The following is a 17,878-nucleotide window of genomic DNA, read 5'->3' on the forward strand; positions in this document are numbered from 1 at the left end:
TATTCTTTGAGGAAATATATCGATTGTACCAGCATAATACCCTCGACGTGTCTATCTTGAGTTGTTGGACTCTGTAAGTGTCGTATACGTATAATTCACAATATACATTTCTGTACCATTATATTGAATCTCTTAACTTATTCCTTCTGTAGAATAGAGGTACAAAGATGCAGGAAGGAGTGCATCATGCATGTGGGATTCATCGACCCATATCTTGTCAACCTGACAATGATGATATCTACCGACCTAAAGAAAACCGAGGACTATGTATTGAAGTGTCTTCTGGAGCTACAATTGAAGAAATACATACTTTTACCCTACCACTGGGGGTACGTGTTTCTACTCTTTTTGAGCAATACATCATTAGAAATTAGGACCAACTAACCTATAGTGACCTATGTACAGTTTTCACTGGATCCTTCTTGTCATCCAGTCAGATATTAGCAAGATCTTTATTTTCGACTCACAAAATAATCCGAAAGAAACCTACCAACTCGTCATTGACTTGCTACAAAGGTAAAAACCGACCATTTCGTTACTGCTCTTGTAATATTTGATTTGATTGAATCTAAGTCTACTTACGGTAATAATCACACACATACCAAGTGTACCCGCGATACACCAAGAAGAGCGTTAGATACAGGCCATACACGAAAGAATGGACAGTTCGACATGGCTTTCCTTGTAGGAAGCAGGGTCCGGGCAATAATTTATGTGGTTTTTATGTAATGGAATTCATGCACAGCTTCAACATAGAGGATTCGATCCTGCCGGAAGATCCTGAGCTAGGCGGTATACACATTGATTACTAATTTTCAGGCTCGATACGCCAAAATCATATGTATTGATTTATTCAATTCTTGAAATTGCAGATCCTCGAGCTGTCCAAAGAATGTCTCATGCCTCATGAAATCAACGCACTTCAAGAACAACTTGTCGAGTTTATCAATGACGAAATCATCAATCCACCTGCGAGTTCCATGAAATTGGATCGTCTTTCTTGTTACCTTCAACCCATAAAAAAGGGCAGAGTTCAGACCCATCGGCTCACAAGAAATCTTAAACTCTATAAGATTATTGTAATGAAACTTGATAAGTATGCGGTGTATATATATTGTGACGAGACTTGATGTTTTATAAATAAAATTTATATGTGCTTGTGTATATATGCTGTGATGAAACTTGATATGTATGCGTGTCTATTTCCGGCAACGTCCAAAATTTGAAAATGGCACTATACTGGTGGCAACCGCCACGTTTTAAAAAAAAAGGCGGGAAACACCTATCAGTGCCGGTTGGTAACAAACAACCGGCACTGATAGCACTCATAGGTGACTATCAGTGCCGGTTCTCATCTAGAACCGGCACTGATAGTGATTTTCAGTGCCGGTTCCATACCCGGCACTGATAGTCACTGAATATCAGTGCTGATTAATCAGTGCCGGTTCATAAACCGACACTGATCACGTTTTTGAATTGGCACTGATCACCTGTTCTGCAGTAGTGTTAGTTTATTCTTCCTCTTCTCCAGCGCTCAAGATTAACACCATTGAGGAAGGCATCAGTCTTATCTTTCTCTCTCTCTCTTGATCTCTCGATTTTGATCACGGGGAGGGTCAAATTCATCGAGGAAGGCATCAGTTTTATTGGTCGTCCGCTTGAGCAGACATTCGAGTAGATCTTGGTGGCGATGGACAGCGTCGGGGACTATGAGCAGATTTGTCTGGCACGCAGGCTATTTGGTCTATTGCGTGCTAAGTAGTGTGTTATTACATTTATGTAAATTGGAACAATGCCGATGTGGTTATGACAAAATAGATTGAACTGGAACGATGTGGTTCTATTGTGTGCTAAGGTACTGATTGAACTACTATAAACAGATTGACTTGGAACGAGCGATGCGGTTATATCGATGCGAACTTTTTTTTTGCTATGTAATATGTATCAGTGCCGGTCGGGAATAAGAACTAATACTGATAGTGCTGGGATTAGTGCTGGTTTACTGTTAGGAACCGGCACTAATAGTGCTAGTATCAATGCCGGTTCTATCTTAGGTTATTATTTTGTGCATTGCATGCTAAGTTTTGTTAGAAGCCAGGTAAATGCATTAGAGTTCTTTTTCCTTTTCTTTCTCTTTGGTGTTTTGAGTAAAAAAGATTTTGAAAAGGTCTTACAAAACTCAGTAGTGAATAAGTTAAGGATCTTAATGGTTGGAATTCAAAGTCTTTGAATTCATCATCTATTCAATCCTTGTTCATACTTGATCCTTCTCTAGTTCAATTCAAATCTTATCCAAATCCTTGTTTAAAGATAATCTCTCCTCTTTCTCAAAATTCTACCCAAATCCAAATTCAAATTCCTTATCTATTCCTATTCTTCTTCAACCTCATTTTTTGTTTCTTTTAAATTCACTTCGAACTCAATTCAAATTCAAACCCTATTCAAATTTCTCTGCAAAAGTTTCTTTTCTAAACCCTAGATATACCTAAAGTATCTTTAGGCTTAATCTTGCTCAAATCCAAATCCTTAGCCAAGTCATCTAGAAGGGCCAACAAAAAGGATCCATGAAATCTGCAAATTTTTGCGGAGTCCGGGACAGCCTCATCTTTCCATGAAGTTTCGGAGTTCAAAACCGCCTCAAATGCAAATCTTAAAAATACCAAAGTTGTAGTTCTCATTGAAAGCTTCGATTTGAACCTATGGAAGTCCTTTTTTGGATAATGGAGCTTGGAGTTATAGCCCCCGAAAACAGTACTACACAGATAAGTCCGAGTTCAAAGAGTTTATCTTGTGGTGCAATTTTGGACATTACGATGGAGTTTTCAGAAGTTCCAATGACTATCAAAGTTGTAGATATTTTCGAGTACTACAATTTAGAATCAAGAAACGTCTAATTTGGAGTCCGGACAATAGAGATATCATCCTCGGAATAGAGAGCTGCGAAAAAGTAAAACGTAACCGACTCAAACTCGAACCCAATTCGTGTTCGGCTTGGACTCCACCTCAACCAGCCGCCGCTAGCCTTATAAATATGATTTGAACTCCCTCTCCTACCCCTATTCCATGCTACCAAACCCTAGAAGTCACTGCTGCCCTGTCCGTGCGCCTCCGTTCGCCGGAGCTGTCGTCGCCACCGCCTGTGATGCGCTACCTCATCATCTTCTACGCGAATCCTCCTTCCTCGACCATCAAAGCAAGGTGAGGACCCCTTCTTCTCCTCACTTACTATTGTTTTAGCACCATAGTAAGTCCCTAGCCAAGTTCTAGCATCGGCCAAAGCCTGATCTACGCCGCCACGGTCATTGCAGTCGCGGACAGCCACGCTGTAGCCGATTGGCATCGACGTTCCCGCCAACTAGTGCACTGTTTTCCATGCCCTCACCAGCACATGTTCCATGATGTTTCCCACGCCCTCACCAACCAGGTTGGCCAGTAGAGCAGCCAAACCACCATAATCAAGGTCGACATACCTGTTGTCCGGTTTCTGGACGTGTTCTACGCGCGCACCGGATTTGTATTCGCGTTCCCCGTCAATCCGAAAGCCATATCGATGCACCAACTATGTCATGATGTGTCCCATGGAGTCTTCTACGTTACCCTAGGAGCCCATCCACGTTTGTGCAGTGACACGACCAGGACGCCATTGCTAATCATAGCACGTCGCAGCCATCACCCGTCTCATCTCTCTTGATCGTTCTTCCTCTCAATGGATGATCTACCCAAAACTATGCCATAGCATTGTGTTCTAGGGATATATGAACATCTTTGTTCAAACGTTTTCTCAAATTTCATAGCCAATCTCTGGGAACGGGAGCGTCTTCGTTTCTGCATCTGTTCGCGATCACCACCAAACCTAGCAGCAGTCATCGTTGTTTTGCCGCTATCTTGGATGACCCCTTAGAAAACCAACCATACCACTGAGTTAGTATTTCCATGTTCTACGCCATGCTTCCCTCGTTTCACTGAAACACCACCGAAGCCTGACATCGATGTCAGTGACCACGTGCCCGATCGCCATCTCCGACGAAACTTGAACCAGCACCGCTACATAGAGTCACCAGTAGTATCCTTAACCTAGAAGCACAACCTTCAGCCTTTTTGATCCATCCTAGGTGGTCGATACTGGATCTCCGCGTATCCCTTCTTTAATCCAAGATGGTACTTGCATAGCATGCCAAGTCAGTTCCACATCATTCTTCTTAGCATTATGATGTTGTCAAGCCTGACACAGTGATTGTGCAATAAAACCTTTCCCATAGGAAGATAGTTCCAAAAAATCGGCATTTCCTTTTCAGTCTAATCCATCTCTCAAAAGCTTTCTCTTTTCATCTTAACTCCAATTTAAGCGATTCTTGCATCTAAATATTTCTAAAATCATCCCTATCCAACCATATTGTTTTTAAAGTATTTTAATGATGTTTGGTATGTTGTTCTTAGTGTTTTCCTTTGTGTTGTTTGTTGGTAGTTCTCGCGATTAGTCGATAACGTTCCGGAACAGTTCGAGGGACTTCAAGACCAAGATTTCGACAACACTGAGCAGAATTGGGAAAAGGCAAGTGTCCTTAATCTTCTTGAACCTATGTTTTTAAATGTTTTATTTTACAAAATTGCATGCAGTGTCTGTCAATATGATGGGTAGTCACCTATGTTAGGGTTTTTACCTAGATATCCCCTTATCATTCTTTGAAACCTAAGTGGTTTATGGTTATGTGTCTTTCATGGGTAGAATTGCTTAGCCATGCTGACATAATGTTGGGAAGTGTCATATACATGATTAATGGAGTTATGTAATGGTGATGATGAACTTGGTATAGTAACATGGAACCCTAAGACTTGGGCAAAGAATGGGTTTGGTGATGATGATTCAGGTGGTGGGCTTGTGGATACATTCCAGGCAAAGATGTTATGTTGGTTATTTCCCAGTTGGATGTTGGTTCTTGTGGTGGGCTTGTGGATACGTTGGATAGTTGGAAAGTCTTTGCCCAAGTATCACATATAAGGACCGGTTCGTGGAGCGACAATCTAAGAATTACCGTACCAACCATGAGGCAGATATGGGTAAGGCTTAGCATATTGATTAGACACTTGGCTGGCATTTGTTGGAGTACCAAGACCTAATCAATGGACAATGCTTCATAGTGATCTCCTGGTGGCACACCATTGACGTGTGTTAAGTGTCTTGCAAATACGGCAACACGGAAATCACAACTCGTGGGAAAAGCTGGATAACCTCTGCAGAGTGTAAAATCTGATATATCAGTGGTGCTCGAGATCATGAGAGACTTGAATCCTCACATGATTAGTTAGTTTTGGTTATGGCTCTGGTTATGGTTATGGTGTACAAGGTGGGTAGCCTTGTGTGTGGGATAAAGGTTGGATTAATTGGGTTAAATTCACTTAATAATTGTTCAATGCTTTTAAAATTCAATTATTTTCTTTACTCGCATTTATGCAAATAAACCCTTGTGTTAGCCTATTCTTGATATAAGCCTGCATATCATTATCTTTCCCACACTTGCTGAGTGCATCATGTGCTCACACTTGCTATTTTTCCTATACCATGCGACATGTGTGCTGCTACTCAGGGAGTAAAGATGTTGAAGACTATTAAGATGAGGTTGTAACGTTCTAGGCGCATGTCTCCCGGTCGGTTGCCTACGGTGTTGTTGGGCACTAGTGCTTCTGTTCCACTGCAGATATCTTCATAGAAGATAATATATGTCAATTTCTATAAGATTTTAACATTTATTTAATAAAAGTATTGTTTTTGTTACTTCACTTGTGACGTCCTTATGTGTGTTGAACATCCTGGACACACATAAGCCGCATCTAGTTTTGGCCATTAAAACCGAGTGTGACAAGTTGTTATCTCAAATGGTGTACCTACAGGATCCTTAGACCCGAGATCATCATTGATTCCAAGAATGTGTAGTTGCATACTTTGAGACTATCAAATGCTATTTCGTAACTGGGTATTCATAAAGATAGTTTTCGGGTTTGTCTTGAAACATGTCATGGGGTATGAGCGATCAAGATGGAATTTGCTCCTCCTTGATAATGGGAGAGATATCTCTAGGTCCCTCAAAGTAGTTGGATTGAGAAAGTGCATGCCCATGCCAATATGATTAAAAAGTTAATCATGATGAACTTGATCGAGTGTATCATCGAGCTATCACAAGGGTGGCACATATCATGCGTTGAGCTTGACTGGTATCGTGAGGCGAAGGAATCGGTGCATGTGTATATCAAGATTCAGCCGATATTATATTTTATGTATACTCGGGAGTCAACATGTCCTACTAGGGACCGCTATTGATTTTGGTTTGGAAAGGGTTTCTGAGTTGTAGCCATCTGTAGATGAACCTAACAGGTCACACACTTAATGGGTTGGAACAAAATATACGAATTGGATTCGTATATGGGTTTTGATTGGATTGTGATCCATGAGAAGTTAGAGTCCTAAAAGGCTTCCAACGTGGGAGCCCATTGGCGAGCTCTATATAAGGAGAGGCATAGGTAGGGCATGCACAGGTTGAGCCACTCTGAAACCCTAGCCGCAGCCTTCCACACGATCTCCCAAAAACTCGAGCCGCGCATGCGATGCTAGCACATCGGTGCTCGACGTTTCTACCGAGTACATGTGGATACCGTAGAGGCGGTGCTTCTATTGCGGCGCCAATCTTCTCGGTGAGTTGAACATGACATGTTCAGGTTGGTCGAGTAGTATGACCACCTGCTCGAAGTTGGTCAAGGAGCATGACCACCTGCTCGGAGTTGGTCGAGGAGCACGACCACCTATTCGGAGTTGGTCAAGGAGCACGACCACCTGCTCAGAGTTGGTCGAGGAGCGTGATCACCTGCGTGGGGCTGGTTGCGGATCTGATCGAGAAGCTGCTCAAGGAGTTTGACACGCACGATGTTGGATCATCTACTCCAACTCTTCTTCCACTACACTGTGCATCGAGCAGTAACAATCTATGATCTACTACTAGCATAATTTCCTGGGTGAATGAGGTAGAAAAGTTTTGTTTTAGGCTAGCGTAGCCTTCCCGTTCCCCAACAATAATGGTATGTGGATGCCTCCTCCTCCTGCATAATTAAATTATTTTCATCTAAAATGGACAACACCACGTAAGCTGGTATTTGGTAGAACATCACGTCCTGTCCATGACCAATCATGGCAATCTAGTGATGTTTGACATGATGGAAATGTGAATTAATGAAAGTGGTTGTTGAAGAGCTTGGTAAAGGACCGATTGTTATTAGCAATAAATCGATCAAATCTGAAAGTATACCTACTGTTGTTCATGCTGTTACAAAGGATGATAATCATGAGGCAAGAAACAGTGAGCCATCTTCTAATTATCTACAGCCGAGGTGGTGTCCCTCCAGTTTATCTCACACAAGAAAGAGAAGATTGCAGCGGCAACACAAGCAGGAATTAATGGAGCAGCAAGCTGAAAAATTATGGAGTGACACTTTCAATAAAGTTAGGCCTATGCAACCCGTGAAGCAAGTGTGGAGACCAAAATTAGATGCAACAATAGCTCCTGCGGCAGCTCCTTCAACAATAGCAACACCAGTGCATATTCAGGGCGATAAGGAAGATGAGGAATTAATTGATTATGGTGGTTCACCGGTGAATACTAATGATGCTTCGCCAACCGAAGGTATGGATGTCAATATGGTTTTCATGTTACCTTCGTAGTTTCATGATATGGATGAAGGTGAAGTGGCTCAATTGAATTTGGGGCCAAAAGAAGCTATTTTTGAGAAGCCAAGAGAGACAGATCGGCATTTGAAGCCCTTGTATGTGAAGGGTCATACTAATGGGAAGTCAATTTTTAGGATGCTCGTTGATGGTGGAGCTGCTGTAAATTTGATGCCATACTCAATTTTCTGGTAGAGATGACAGCGAGTTAATGAAAACTAATTTGGTACTCAATGGATTTGCGGGTGATTTTAATGAGGCCAAAGGGGTTATCTCTATGGAGCTCATTATTGGAAGCGAGACATTATCCACCGCCTTCTTCGTCGTCGAGGTGCAAGGTAACTATAGTGTTATTCTTGGGCGTGATTGGATTCATGCAAATAGTTGTGTGCCTTCCACCTTGCATCATTTTTTTAATTCAATGGGTAGATGATGAGGTAGAGATAATTCATGCCGATACTTCAGCCTATGTTGCTTTGGCCGATGCTTTAGCTAATTGGAGATATGGCAATGCTGAGTACTTGTCGGGTCATGATTTTTCAGATTATGATTTTCTTAGTGTCTTCAAGGATGGATTTGTACTCGTGGTTGTAAAGCTGACTTGTGATAATCGGCTCAATGGCATGATGTATCAATGAGTAGAGATAGAAATTTAGAATGATTGCACAAGCGTATGGAGCAATATCGGTAAGATAAGAACGATATTTGTGAGGCCATTGATGATTTGGATGAGTTAGATAAGTTAGGTCAAGGTTTTTCATTGGCCAATCCATTAGAAGAAGGTGATATAGGTGATGGTAGTATTCCAAGGCTAACGTTTGTAAACAAGAATATGAAAGCCAATTACAAGGCTAATATAATCGAGTTGCTTAAAGACTATATCGACTGTTTTTCTTGGAAATATCATGAGATGCCAGGACTTGACCGAGAGTTACTAGAACATCGGTTGCCTATCAAAGCAGAATTTAGGCCTTATAAACAGCCCCTTAGAAGGTTTAATCCTAATATGTATGATCGGATCAAGAAAGAAATAAACCGGTTATTGAAAGCGGGATTTATTAGGCCATGCAGATATGCTGATTGGATTTTAAACATCGTCCCGGTGGAGAAGAAGAGTAGCGGTAAGTTATGAGTTTACGTTGATTTTAGAGATTTGAATAAAACTACTCTAAAAATAAATATCATATGATTATAGCCAACATGTTAATCAATGATGCTTCAGGACATAGAATAATTAGTTTTCTTAATAGTAATGCTAGTTATAATCAAATTTTATGGCCGAGGAAGGTATGTCTAAAACGGTTTTTCGTTGTCTTGGTTTTGTTGGTTTATTTTAGTGGGTGGTTATGATATTTGGGTTGAAAAACTCCGGTGGTACTTATCAAAGGGCTATGAAATTAATTGTTCATGATTTGCTTGCTATCATATTAGAAGTATATATTGATGACATAGTTGTTAAATCGGATGGTAATAATTCTCATTTAGCCGATTTACATTTGGCATTTGAAAGGATGTGTCGGTATGGTCTGAAAATGAATCCACTCAAATGTGTTTTTTGTGTGTCGGCTGGGAAGTTTTTAGGCGTTATTATACATGAGAAGTGTATAGAGATATATCCTAATAAAATAGAAGCTATGCAAAAGGTTCAGGCGCCTACATGTAAAAGGGATATGCCAAAATTTCTAGGCAAGGTGAATTACCTGAGAAGATTTATATCAAACTTGTCCGAGAAAATCAGTGCTTTTTCACCTATACTTCAGTTGAAAAATGAGACCGAATTTACTTGGAGGTGTAGAGCAGCAGCGTGCATTTGATGAGATTAAGAAATATTTGTCTACTCCTCCAGTGCTTCGAGCGCCTAAAGCTGGATTACCTTTTCGGCTATATATTGCTGCGGGAGATAATGAAACGGTACTGTTTTGGTATAAGAAGTTGATGGCAAAGAGCAAGCAATGGCTTATTTGATCCGACATCTTTTAGAAGCGGAGACAAGGTATGTCTTTATTGAAAAATTATGCATATTGCTATATTATGCTTGCACAAAGTTAATGCATTATTTATTATCCAATACTTGTGTAGTAGCATGCCAAGCCGACGTGATTAAGTTTATGTTGCAAAAGCCAATTTTGAGTGGTAGAATTGGTAAATGGGCTTATGCGCTTATAGAATATGATTTGGCTTATGAATATTTGAAATCTATGAAAGGTCAAATTGTAGCTAATTTTATTGTTGACTATCGGAATAATGATAAGCATGATTTAGGTGTCGGTTTTATTTTTGTCAAACCATGGAAGCTTTATTTTGATGGTTCAGCTTGTGGGGTTGGACAAGGTGTTGGTATTGTTTTTGTGTCATCTAGAGGTGCTGTTTTTGAAAAATCTTATCGTCTATAATATCAAGCCGAATATGAAGCTCTTTTGTTAGGATTAGAAATTTTGAGCTCCATGGGTGTGAAGAACATAGAGGCTTTTGGTGGTTCGTTGCTAGTTGTGCAGCAAGTTTCCGGTAATTATCAATGTTTTGACAGATCACTAAATAGTTTTCTTGATAAGAATCTAGACATTATTGCTGTCTTGGATGATTTTACTATCAATCATGTGTCTAGACATAATAATTTTAAAGCTAATGATTTAGCATAATAAGCATCCAGTTATCAAGTTGGTAGAGGTAAATTCTTTGTGATTGAAAAACCGATGCTTAAAAGTGTTGATCTTTGTATAGCTAAACATGAATTTTCTTCATGTATTAAAAACAATATGGCTGTATCTTAATTGGGAGAGAATGTTGAAGTTGCTGAAATTGAAGATTGGAGAAAGTATCTCATTGATTACTTGAAAGATCCAAGCAAGAGTGTTGATAGAAAGACTCGTCGGTAAGTTTTCAAATATACATTGTTGACTGATGATTCATATCGCCGAACTATGGATGGTGTTCTTCTCAAATGCTTGAATTTTGATGAAGCTAGAATTGCTATGGGAAAAGTGCATGAAGGCATATGTGGTACGCATCAATCAGCGCGCAAGATGAAGTGGTTATTGAAGAGAGCTGATTTTTATTGGTCTACTATGCTTAATGATTTCTTCATGTATTATAAAGGATGCGAGGTATGTCAAAAGTTTGATGATATCCAATTAGTTCCTGCTACTATGATGCATCCTATTATCAAACCATGGCCGTTCCAAGGTTGGGGTTTAGATTTCATCGGCCAAATACATCCTCCGTCATCTAAAGGTCATCGCTTTATTTTGGTGGCTACTGATTATTTTACTAAGTGAACCGAAGCTATTCCTCTCAAGAATATGACACATAAGGGGGTAATTGACTTTATTTTGGAGCATATTGTTCATAGATTCGGCATTCCGCAGACTTTAACTATGGATCAAGGTACTTCATTCATGTCGCACCAGGTACGTGAATTTGCCAAATCATTGAAAATTAAGCTTTTTAATTCATCTCCTTATTATGTTGAGGCCAATGGTCCGGTCAAGTCTAGTAATAAAATTTTGATTAAGCTTATCAAGAAGAAAATAGAGGAACATCTCAGGAGATGGCATGAAGTTCTATCGGAGGTTTGTGGGCACATCGTATATCTAGACGTGGTGCCACTAAACTAACAACGTATGAACTTGTTTATGGACAAGAAGCCATTTTAACTGTTGAAGTGAATCTTAATGCTTTGAGATTAGCTGAGAAGAATAACATGTCGGTTGTATATTATTATGATCTAATGATGGACAGGATTGATGAAGTGACAGATGAAAGGTTGAAGGCTTTGAGAGAGATCGAGAAAGATAAGTTGAGGGTAGCCAAAGCCTGCAACAGGAAGGTAAAAGCAAAGTCATTTTAGATTAGTGATCTTGTGTGGAAGACTACTTTACCTGGAGGATCGAAGGATAACAAATTTGGCAAATGGTCTCCAAGTTGGGAAGATCCATATAGAATTGTAAGTATCATCCCTAGAAATTCTTATCTGCTAAAAAGTTTGCAAGAAGGGAAACTGCCTAAAATTATTAATAGATCATACTTGATGAAAATTTATCCTTGTGTATGGCAAGATGGTTAGGAGAAATATAGTCGATGTATTGGTTACCATCGTCCTAAGAGGTATTCATGGCCGATGTCTTGATCATCATCCTAAGAAAGTTAGAAGGGAGATGATATGTTTTTCAGTGAGCAAGCTTCACACAAAAACACGGGGGCATATATTAATAACAAGATTTGACATTTATAATGGTCATTTCAGCGATGATTGGCTCAATGGGCGATCAGATAAATAGTACCACGACCAGATAAATAGTACTGCAATCAATGAACAGTAACATAACCAGATAAACAGTAAGCAACCAGACAAATAGTGCTCGACCAGATAAACAGTAACTTCTGCCCAGTAACTTAGCTTGGCATTAGCTATTGTTAGCACAAAGTGGAGCAAAATTTGAGCATTCCGATTCCTGAAATCATATCGATGCATCAATTGTTTTCGACAAAAGTTTATAGAAAAAATAGCTTCATTTTTTTTAGATACAGAACTATAGAAAGTGTACGGAAGCATTTTAGAATGGCATGGCGACGCAAAGAAAAATCTATGGACGGCCATAGGATTTCGGCCTACTGTGAAACAGCTGCATGTTTTTTCTCTAATATAATCATGAAAAGTCCAACAGCTGCAAGATGTTTTCTCCTATATCTCCAGTATTCCATTGACTAGTCAGCAGCGGTAAAAGCTTTACTGTCAAATTTTCTTGATGTCACTTCTTAATTAAATTGTCACTACTGTATGGATACAATTAAGAATCATTACTTTGTAGGAAATGATATGTTTGGACCGGTCATAGTTTGCAATAATAAACACATTGTATTATAGGAACACAATTATTAAAGTATAAAGAGTCAAGAAAATCCATTAACGTGTATTGACAGATTTAAACATCAAGGATGAAATTGCGACGAAACAAAGCATTGGTGATGTAGCATCTCTTTGATATCTTTGATATAATCACCAAGAAAATCCATTAACGTTGGTTTTCGGACCTAGCAGTGGAAACCAGTCTGGAGTTGCTGTTTTCTATGCTAACACTTTATCTGGTGGTTTTGCTTTGTCTTTCTTGGTCTTTATCACATAGGAGCAGGTGGATATGCTTGATGATAAGCATCTTGCACTGATCGTGAAGAACTTCACTCGTTTCTACAACAACCATCGACACTGGAGGAGGGGCAATTCCTATGCCTACTTTGAGTGTGGTGACACAACCCACTTTAAGGCATACTACCCCAAGGTCAAGAAAAAGGAAGACTGTGACCACAACTACAACAAGAATAAGAAGCCATTCTTTAAGAAGAACCGCGACAAGATGGCCAAGAAGGCGACAACTTTTAGGGCATTCGTTGCGGCTCTCAGCGACATCAACACCTCTTCAAGCGAGGAGGAGAGCTCAGAGGAGGATGAACCGCAAGTGAAGAGCAAAAAGAAGGTCAAGAACCTTACCGACCTCTACTTCATGGTGGACGACAATAATGCAGCGACCCCGAGGTTGATTCCTTTGAGATATTACCTTCCTACGACCAGTTTTCCATCCAAGTCGATACCTTGAATGATGCTCTCGTTAGTCAGGATAGGTTACTTAAGAAAGTTGTACATGAGTTGAAGGAGGTTAGGCCTAAGTATGAGTCTGTTTCTACTAAGCTTGCAATGCTTAGGTCTAGGCGTGATGATGAGGAGTGTGAGAGTTGTTTGGTGGTTATGACAAAACTTACCGAGCTTCATGCTTTGTATGCTCAAGTTGTCAGTCAACTTAAGACTGCTGAGAAGAAACTCTTTGAGGAGGAGTCTAGATCCACTCTCTTTAGCGCATGCATGAATTGCCATTTGCTTGCAAAGGATGTTGAACTGAAAGCAGTGTGCATCAAGGAGTTGAAATCTAGATTGGAGAGTGCTGGGAGTTCAAGGATGTATAGCCGAATTGTCCCACCTGCATCATCTTTCAGGACAAACTCAGCTAGGTTAGAGGGCAAGTTGAGAAGCTTGTATCTGAGAATGAGTATCTCTTTTCTCTAGTGGACAAATACTCAGAAGGCAAGGAAAAAATGAATTTGATCTTGGACAAGACCAAGATGTGTGCCGATAAGACGGGTTTGGCTCTTGGGTTGGTTTTTGAGAGGGTGGCTTACAATAGCGAGAGTAAGACTATTTTTACCACACCTACTACCCTAGAAGTTGAAGAAGAAGAAAGCCACACCACAGCCTACCAAGAAGAAGCCCGCACCACAACCCAAGAGAGCTTCACAGTCCCATATGAGAGCCCCTGTGAGAGAGCCTAGAGTGACTGGCAGTCAAGTTCTCGAGAGATGCTACTAGTGCACCTACTTCTAGAGACAGGGTCACTTGGTTAGGTTTTACTTTCATCGTAGGAGGGATGAGCGGCGTGAGTGGGAGTGGAGTACCCGAGATATATACCACCCCGCTGTTGGTGTACATGAGCCTTTTCCTCACTCCTACCCACGAGGCTCTAGCACTTTTCAGTCTCTTCCTAGAGGTGGTGCCCAGCATGGATTTTACCATGACTCATATGGTTTTGATCCACGTGTAAGAGGCTTTGAGTTACAGTGCTTTGGTGGAACACATTTTTCTCTTCGTGGTTCTCGCCCCCAGCGTACTAGTGTTGATTTGCATGTAGCTGCTTTTACTGCTTCAGGGCGGATGACCCAGTACTCGATATTTCAAAGAAAGTTATGACTAACCCCAGTATTGAGCCATCCACCTACTACTCTTCTCGCATGTAGGTGGAAGGTTGAGGTCTAGAGAATAAATGGCTCATCAACTTTGATTGATCGTGCCATATAACTAGAGATGCATCATGGTTCTCCAGCCTCACCCCGATGAAGCGAAACTAGTACATCACTTTCGGAGATGATCGGAAAGGAAGGGTAAAGGCCAAAGGTATGGTAAGGGTGAATGAGAGTGATACAATCTTCTCTCTGTATCTTAGTTGCTAGATGAGGACTTAGAAGTGCATTTCAAACACGATACTTCTCGAGTTCATGATTCTTCTAGCGTTTTGATTTACCAGATTTCCAGAGTTGGGAGAGTTTTTGGAGCTAATTTTTCTGAGTCCCTTGGTTATTCTCATTGTTTAATTGATCAACCTTCTTTTGAGCTTTGGATGTGGCATAGGAGACTAAGGCATATGAGCTTTGACTTGTTTACTCAGTTGAGTTCCTTAGGCTTAATCTAAGGATTTCCCAAGCTCAAGTTTAAGAATAACCTTGTTTGTGCTCCTTGTCAGCATGGCAAGATGGTTGTTGCATCTCACCCACCAATCAATCTGGTGATGACTGAATGACCAGGAGAACTTCTCCATATAGATACTATTGGTCCTTTCCGAGTTTGTTCGGAAGGTGGGAAGTGGTATGTACTTGTCATTATTGATGTTTTATCTCGCTACTCTTGGGTTTTCTTTCTTGTGATCAAGGATGAAGTGTTTTCACACTTTTGGAGCTTGGCTGTGAGATTGTTAAAAGAACTCTCTGGTGCATTAAAAGTAATTCACAATTATAATAGCACCGAGTTCAAAAACTATCTTTTTGATGCTTTCTATCTTGAGCATAGCATTGAGTATCAATTTTCTGCCCCCACAAGTTCCTTAGTAGAATGGCGTGGTTGAGAGGAAGAATCGCACTTTGGTGGAGGTGACTAGGATGATGCTCGATGAGCATAGGACTCCTAGGAAGTTTTGGGCTGAGGCCATTAGCACGGTGTACTACATCTCCAATCGAATTTTCTTACACTCGATCTTGAATTTGACTTTTTATGAGTTGTGTTTTGGGAGGAAGCCGAAGATTTCGCATTTTTTGGGTTCGGTGCTTCATACTAAAGCATGGCAATCTTGACAAGTTCGAGCTGCGTTCTTCCGATGGTCTTTTCTTGGGGTGTTCTCTTCATGGTCATTCTTACAGGGTCTTAATCTTGACACTAACACTATCATGGAGTCCTATGATGTGACCTTTGATGAATCAATCCCTTGTGCTAGCCCTATCTTTGAGTGTGTAGGTGATCAGGAGAAAAGCGAAAGCATTTTTGTAGATGGCGACCTTCCAGCTTTTAGGGATGACAAGGATGATCCACTACTACCTGCTACTACACTCACTCCCAAGCTTAGAAAGTCTTGGTATGGGTTTAAGTAGATACCTAGAGCTTGATATGATAGGCTTAGGTCTTTCTTGATAGAGCATAGGTATGTGATGGGGTTAGCTGATAAAACTTTGTTCACTTCCAGGCATGACAATGATTTCTTATTTGTTCAGATTTACGTGGATGATATCATTTTTGGTGGATCTTCTCATTCACTTGTGGTCAAGTTTGCAGAAACTATGAGCAGGGAGTTCGAGATGTGATGATGGACGAGCTAAACTTCTTTCTTAGACTGCAAATCAAGGAATGCAAGCAAGGTACATTCGTCCATCAGTGAAGTACACTAAGGATTTGCTGAAGCAGTTCGACATGAGTGATGCGAAACCCTTAGCGACACCGATGGCTACCTCAATTGTGCTTGATCCTGATGAAGATGGTGAGGAGGTGGACCAACGGGAGTTTAGGAGCATAATCGACTCCCTCTTGTACCAAACGGCGATAAGTCCCGACATCCACTTCGTCGTCTACTTCTATGCTCGCTTCCAGGCTTCACCGAGGACGTCTCACCGCCAAGTGGTGAAACACATTATGAGGTATCTCAAGCACACTCTCGAGTATGGGCTTTGGTTTTTTGTTCCCTTGTCACTTTCTTTTCGAGATTTTCGTATGCAAATTTTACTTGTTGTAGAATTGACAGAAAGAGTACATTCGGTACTTGTCATTTCTTGGTTACTTCTTTTGTATGTTGCTCTTCTCGCAAACAGTCTAGTATTACGTAGTCTACTGCTAAACCTAAATATGTAGCTGTTGCTCATAGTATTTATAGATGGTTGCTACCTTGAGGGATTTTGGGTTGGATTTCAGGAGTGTGCCACTTTTGTTTGACAACACTAGTGTTATCAACATAGCCAACAACCCACTTCAACATTCTAGAACCAAACATCTAGATATGAGATTTCACTTTCTAAGAGACCACACTGAGAAAGGAGACATTGAGTTGAGCTATATTGATATCTAACATCAGCTAGTCGACATATTCATCAAGCCTCTAGATGCTACCAAATTTTCCTATTTGAGGGGAGTGCTTGGTGTGTGCCACCCCTATGGCCTTGTGTGAGAGGGAGCCATTCTTGTACATACTTTATCTTATTTTTTTATTTGCATTTCATAGTATTTTTATGAGATAATCATGTTAGAAAGCTTCACTTTTAGATTCTTTGCATTTTTTTACTAGTTGTGAATTTGTGCTAAGTGTAGTTGATGTATAACAATTTGTACAAGCTTATGCTCTTATTGAAACATTGCATAAAATCTGTTGAGCAAGTTTGTCTTTTCTAAGAATGAATTTGGAATGTGAACATAATCTCTAGTCACCCTTGAGTATTGCTTCAGTTCAGCGAATTGGGGGTCTTTGACATTTGTCTATGAAAATGTTTAGCCCATGATTAACCCTTGGGAGAGCATATGCTCTTTTGTGTCGTAAAGGCACAACTTATTTTGGCTTTATGAAAAATACGTATCTTGAATCCTATGTTGAGTTAATAAAATGAATGATCAAGTTTTAATCTAAAATTGAATCTAATATGGTGGCTTAAGGCTTATGTGGTTCGACAAAGAAGTGAACCCATGATTGCTTAAAGCTCACTTGAGATAGTTAAATGATCAAATGAGAAAGTTAACTTGTGATTTTTAATGTGCTAAGAATGTTCTTTTTCATATTGTTAAACTAAGGCTTGGATTGATATGAAGGTGTTTGCATAGCCCGTCGGGTTGAACTTGGTTGCCTAGTTTGAGCTTGATATAGCACTAATTTCTCTAATCTTTGCACTGACCATGAAACCATGGATGATTTTGTGGTTGAATCTTTTAGATAATTGAACAACATGATCAAAACTTGCTTCACTCCTGGTGCTTGTGACATGAACTCACTTCGAGACTTTGTATGCCTTTAAGTTATATTGTTTACTCCTCATAGTGTTTTGACATCTTTAGTCCTTGTAAGTGCTTTGTGATCTATATGTGAAGTTTTGTAGGCTTGC

Source organism: Phragmites australis, chromosome 23 (assembly GCF_958298935.1).
Source record: "Phragmites australis chromosome 23, lpPhrAust1.1, whole genome shotgun sequence".
Classification (NCBI taxonomy): Eukaryota; Viridiplantae; Streptophyta; class Magnoliopsida; order Poales; family Poaceae; genus Phragmites; species Phragmites australis.